Source organism: Chiloscyllium plagiosum, unplaced genomic scaffold, assembly GCF_037043375.1.
Source record: "Chiloscyllium plagiosum isolate Xiang-an unplaced genomic scaffold, Cpla_swu_hap1 HiC_scaffold_24, whole genome shotgun sequence".
Lineage (NCBI taxonomy): Eukaryota > Metazoa > Chordata > Chondrichthyes > Orectolobiformes > Hemiscylliidae > Chiloscyllium > Chiloscyllium plagiosum.
In genome coordinates, this window is record NW_028270162.1 from 12,252,756 (window position 1) to 12,258,755 (window position 6,000).

Sequence of the window (6,000 nt, forward strand, 5' to 3'; positions counted from 1 at the left end):
TTTCTATGGAGTGCAATTCCATGGCTATCGTTCTAAATCAACTCTTCTGCAGTGAATGTCTTCAATGGTGAGTACAATCCTCCTAGCATTGATCCTTTCCACAGCAGTCATAGCAATTTGAAACAGGAACTTTGATTATTTTCTCCTCCTTAATCTGGGAGCATTGATTCTAACTCTTAGTCGGGGAGAAAGTGAGGTCTGCAGATGCTGGAGATCAAAGTTGAAACTTTATTGCTGGAACAGCACAGCAGGTCAGGCAGCATCCAGGGAACAGGAGATTCGATGTTTCGGGCACAGGCCCTTCTTCAGGAATGAGCAGAGGATTTCATTCCTGAAGAAGGGCCTGTGCCCGAAACGTCGAATCTCCTGTTCCCTGGATGCTGCCTGACCTGCTGTGCTGTTCCAGCAATAAAGTTTCAACTCTAACTCTTAGTCTCCCTATTGACTGATCTGACTGACATCTAGATAATCCTGTTCATTTCGGGGGTTGAAGTGGAAAGCCTTCCAATGGATAGAAATTCAACTGATGCATAACAGCTTTCTTTCTGGCACTACAATGATAAGGCAAGGTGCTAGTCACCCTATATTTACCCTCTCAGTTTTAGCTTCTGCCTCCCGAGACCTACCTCTTGAAGGACTTGATATCAGTGATTGATGGAACTTGTCTGGTCCCAGTTGGTAAGTTATGCTCATTTGTCCCTGAAGACTGCCACATCCATTCAAATGTAGTCCATGGAGTGCTCAGAGCCTAAAATTGATAAAGTTAGAAAGTGTTATGGTATATAATATTCTTAAAGCTCTCAATCATTACTGTAAGATCATAGTAAGAGCATAATTGGGTAACATGATACGTTCCTGAAGAAATCTAATCCGAAAGCAAAAGCATACTACTCTTACAAGATCTTGGTTAGCTTCGATCCAGAATACTCAACAGGATTTGTACAGTTATCCTGGAGCAGCTAACAGTCCCTAAGTTGGTACCTTGCTTAAATGTTTTTGTTTATCACAATGAGGTTAAAGGATTTGGTCCCTTTCGTTTAGAAAAGCATAAATTGGGAGAAGAATTGAAATAAGTCTTTATCTTACCTCATGGATTATTGTATCTGAGTTAGAAAGGTTGGGTAAGACCAGGGAATTTACAAATCAGTAACACAAATATAGAACTAGATTGACTTTAGAAACTTTTATATTAATGGAGGATCATTGTTAAAAGATCAATCAGGTCATGCTGATTTGATGCAACTTCAAAAGGTGTTCCTAATTGTTTATTATAACTAATATGATTCTAACTAATAGTTGTGATGAATATTGCAGCTCACAATAGGGAGGTGGGCCATTAGTTGATACACCTCAGGCTCACTTGGTCTGCTGGTGGGCACTTACTTTGTTCACTTTCATGGATTGAAAAGAATATCTCAGACATTATTTTCCTCTTAACTGAATTTGGGTTTTGCTGTTGGTTTTCAGCTTCTTTGGGAAACTGTGTGGGTGAGTGAAGTACCAATCCTGTGGCTGAGTTGCAGCATGATGATCAGAGGTTGGCTCAATGTACCAGCTGGTCATGACCTGTTGGCTGTATACCTATGCTTTTCTGCATGTTGAGATGGAGGTTACCTGATTATAAAAATGAAAGTACCATGAAAATGTACATCTTATTTATAATTGTGAGTCAGGACAATTTTCATTCAGAGGTATAACCAGAAAAGGAATCTAACAGAAAGCTTCCAAGTAAGAGGCTGCTTTGCATTTTCTGTCCAAGGCAGGACATTTTCAATCAGGGGATATGGATATGCCTGGCTGGGCCAAGTTTTATTGTCCATCCCTAATTGCCTTTGAGAAGTTGCTGATGAATTGCCTTATTGAACCGTTGCATTCCACATAGTTTAGGTACATCTATTGTACTATTAAGAAGGGCTTTCAAGGATTTTGTTCCAGTGGTAGTGAAGGAATGGTGTGGCACTAGAAGAAGACCTTGCAGGTAATAGTGTTCCCATGTATCTGCTACCATTGTTCTTCTAGGCAGGCAGGTTCCCCCGTTGGAGGCACAGTAGGAGAATGTGCAGCACTGGAAAGGTCAAGATTAGAGTAGTGCTGGAAAAGCACAGCAGGTCAGACAGCATCCGAGGAGCAGGAAAATCAACGTTTTGGGCAAAAGCCCTTCATCAGCACTGGAAAGGTGGCAACTCCACCAGTAGAGATTCTGCTAAAGCAGGTAACATAAGGCCATCTCAATATTGACCCAATCTCAGATACTTAAAAGTTAAAAATAAGGATGACATGTGGCTCTTAGGAAGGGGAATCACATCTAATTTGCAGCTGGCCTTTGCAATCAGCGAATCTAATATCGGTAAATTACCATCAGCATCTAAAATGTAGCGCTAAATGCAGGCTTAATTGGCGCTTTTGAGTGGATAGGTCTTGCCTTTGGCAAAAGCACATGGAAGTGTAAATGTGTTGGGGTGGCAACCTGTGACACAACTTTCCAAAGTTCCCTTGCACTACCTGCAAAGTTGTCTCTGTGGGACTGACTAGATTCCATCTAGCATAAGCTGTTTTGTCAAAATTGATGTGTAGATATTTTAATGTTATTATTTTTCCAAGTATTATGTATTTACACAATTTTTTAACCATGAAAATGATTGCTCATTTTATCTTCAATCTAACTTAGCCTAAATTTAATACAGACCAAGCACACAGTTCTGAGATTACAATGGCAATGGTTAGTTGCAGTTAATCGAAAATTATTAGTAAGCGTCTATCTTGCCAATGCTGACATTGCTACTCAGCCTTACAGATGAAGGTTTAAATTTTGAATGATGCTGATTTAGTTGTAGTTGTCACTCCCATTCTGAAAGAGAGAAATTAGCTAGGATGTACAACCCAAAGTGCAAAGTGGTGAGTAGTGACATCCCATCAATGAATTGTATTGCAGAACCCTGCGGTCAATGGAAAAATGAAATGGATAAGTGGACATGTCTTTTTCCTTCATAAAAGCATAATCCAAGGTATGGCCTTGGTACTATAACTTCCTACTAGAAACAAGATCAAGTATAAAGCACTCTCATAGCTAGAGACTCAACAATTGGACACTGAGAAGGTTTGGAAATTCTCCCAAAATTTGGGGCAAAATTTCTAATAAAGATGATCTATTAAATAGGTATGAAACATGATAAATTTGGAAAGCAAAATTTAACAGACCACATGTTAAGATTGCAAATATTCTACTTGCCTTTAAATTGTTGGACGGTGTCAAGATGGTGAACACGGATAACCTTAGGTGGAATTAGATTTTCTGAGAGCAACACACTTTGGACCAGATGTTGGAAGCCTTAAAAAAATGTCTGGGAAACCATACATGCACTGCGGTCTTGATGCTCAAAAGGACAATTAGAGGGGAGCATTCAATTGCAAAGGTATTGTGAGACTGCCCAGATGTAAGCTAAAAGCATGGATAATTATAGCTAATAGGACTGAAGGTAGAGATACCTCAGGGTATTGTAATACTCAACAGGAATTGGGGACTATAAAACAAGGATGAACTCCAGGAATTTCTGGGAGTCAAAAGGCATTTGAGATGTGACTCAAAACACAATTACCCAATGAAATGTCCTAAATGGAAAAACAAAGATTTAAAAATTATTTGTGATGTGGAAGGCTTGGAAGGAGAAGATGGTGATACTGCTTAGGTAGAGGACATTGCTCGAAGATATTTGAAGTTTCAGCTCAATTATGTATGTTTTAGTCACAGATGGATTCAATTATGCTGTGTTGGACAGCACGTCCAGAATGTGGAGTGGATTGGTTAAAACTTTAACTAGATGTCTTTAAATAATAAAGAGCAAATTAAGATTAACAAATTTGACACTTATACCTGCTTCAAGTTTGGGGATGACAACATGGTGAAATCCCTAAAAGGAGTGGTGGTTCACTGTCACATGGCTATGGTAAGTCACTTTGTCAGCACAGATGTAGCATCAAGTGAATAAACAGGCTGTCGATGAAAAAGGCTCAAATCAAATTGGATGTGGAACATGACACGACAATTCTTTTTTGGGAAGTTAATGAATTCTTTAACAAGAATCTAACTTCTGCAACCAAACTATTGAGCAGGTATTACAAGCATCAGGAGAAAAGAGTTGAAAAAAGAAAAAGGGCTCAGTATCTTAAAATTATATTGACAATTTGCCTTTCCTTCCTCTCACAGATTAAACATGCTGGAGTAAGGGATGATGAGTGCATTAAATTTATAGAAGAGCTTAGTGATTGATGTGATATATTTAAAGAAAATAGGATACCAATATGATCCATAGTGACTCTGCTATTAGCAAAGTAGTAATGATAGATTTAATAGGATTCAATAAAGAAAATCACATTTTCAACGAGCATTTCATTGACATGGCAACTCTCTATTTAGTGCGTCTACAGTCATATATAATGTAAAGAAGAAAGGGTAATAGTGGAAAGGTAATAGAGAAATGGATTGACTGAACTGGGACACCAGTTGAATTTCTAACTGTCAATGGGAGCAACTTATCAGATTGATTAATTTTGAGATATGGGGGATCTTGGGAATGTGTGTGAAAATGTGAACATTGTAGAAATGAAAACAATAGCAGCAAAGTCCCCTTGGTAATGGAATCTATGCAAAAAATCATAAGTAATAGATGAGATGCTTTTTACATTCTGAGCAAACCAACAAGTTGTAAATTAATATTTGCCTGGCATGTCCAAAGTAAGAACTAATGTCTCACTGTATATGGTTGGAGGCTATAGCCCATATCAATAGTCTTTATTTGGGAGAAATCCAAAAGTTCCTTTGGTAATGAGTTAACATCCCCCAGTTTGGGAAAGGATTACAATTAGCTCCACTTTTTCTGAGCACTTGAATGTCCTGCATTTATTAAGAGTGGGGTTTCAGGGAAATATTGTGAGACTTTTGGCACAATTAAGACCATTAGAAATAAATCCAGAAATCAATTTAACAGAAGGATATGAAATATTTCAAAAGAGAAGGGCAGAAAGAAGGCAGGGTCTTGTTAAGATGGTCATGGAAGAACAGTAATCGTATAGTGTGCCAATCACACTTGAAGATTGATTCCTCAGGATTAAATGACACTGATTATAGACACTCAAATTTTGAACAAGTTATAGAAAGTGATGAGGCCTGAAGCACTTTCCATACATACATACGTATTGGACAACTTAGAAGGCTACATCAGTAGATAAAGGATCAACTAAATATGGACAAAGTGACACAGAGATCAGGACATTATTTGCCCCACAGGCAACAACTGAAAGTTGGTACCTAAATAATATGTGCCAGTGAACAAAGAAATGTCATTGTTATGGAGAGAGCAGGGAAAGTGATGGAAAATATGAATTTTAGCTAACTGTGTGATGAGGGACAGGAGATAAGATCTATGGGTTGGATCCACGAAGTTAAAATGTGGACAGCAAGAAAATGAATGAGTTCTGAAAGTGGAACTGGAAAATAGACATAGTCCTGCAAAAAGATTACTAATTTCTGAATGGAAATATGATTTTAAGAGAGCAAGAAAAATTCAATTGGAATTGAAACACTAACTCTGTGCTTGCTCAGGTGCTGGCAGACGTGCTGAGTTTCTCCAGCACTTTCAGCCTTTATTTCAGATTTCCGGCATCTACAGTATTTTGCTTTTATAAAGAATAATTCACACCAGATTTCTTCATTATCATTAAAGTAGTGTTTATTATTTTTTTAAAAAATTACTCTTTATCAACTAGCAAATGATGGATTACTAAATTCCCATAGATACAGATTCACAAATAAGACAGACAAAAACAGACAACATAAGTATCATGTATGAAAAATATAAAAGGGAAAACAAATTCTGTATTGAAGATTCTAGACCATGAAGGAAGAGTTATTTCTCACAGTTCTTTCAATTTTAGCAAGGATTATACAATGCTGTCCACAGAGATCTTTCAAATTTTTAATAGCTGATTGGGTTGACTCATGTC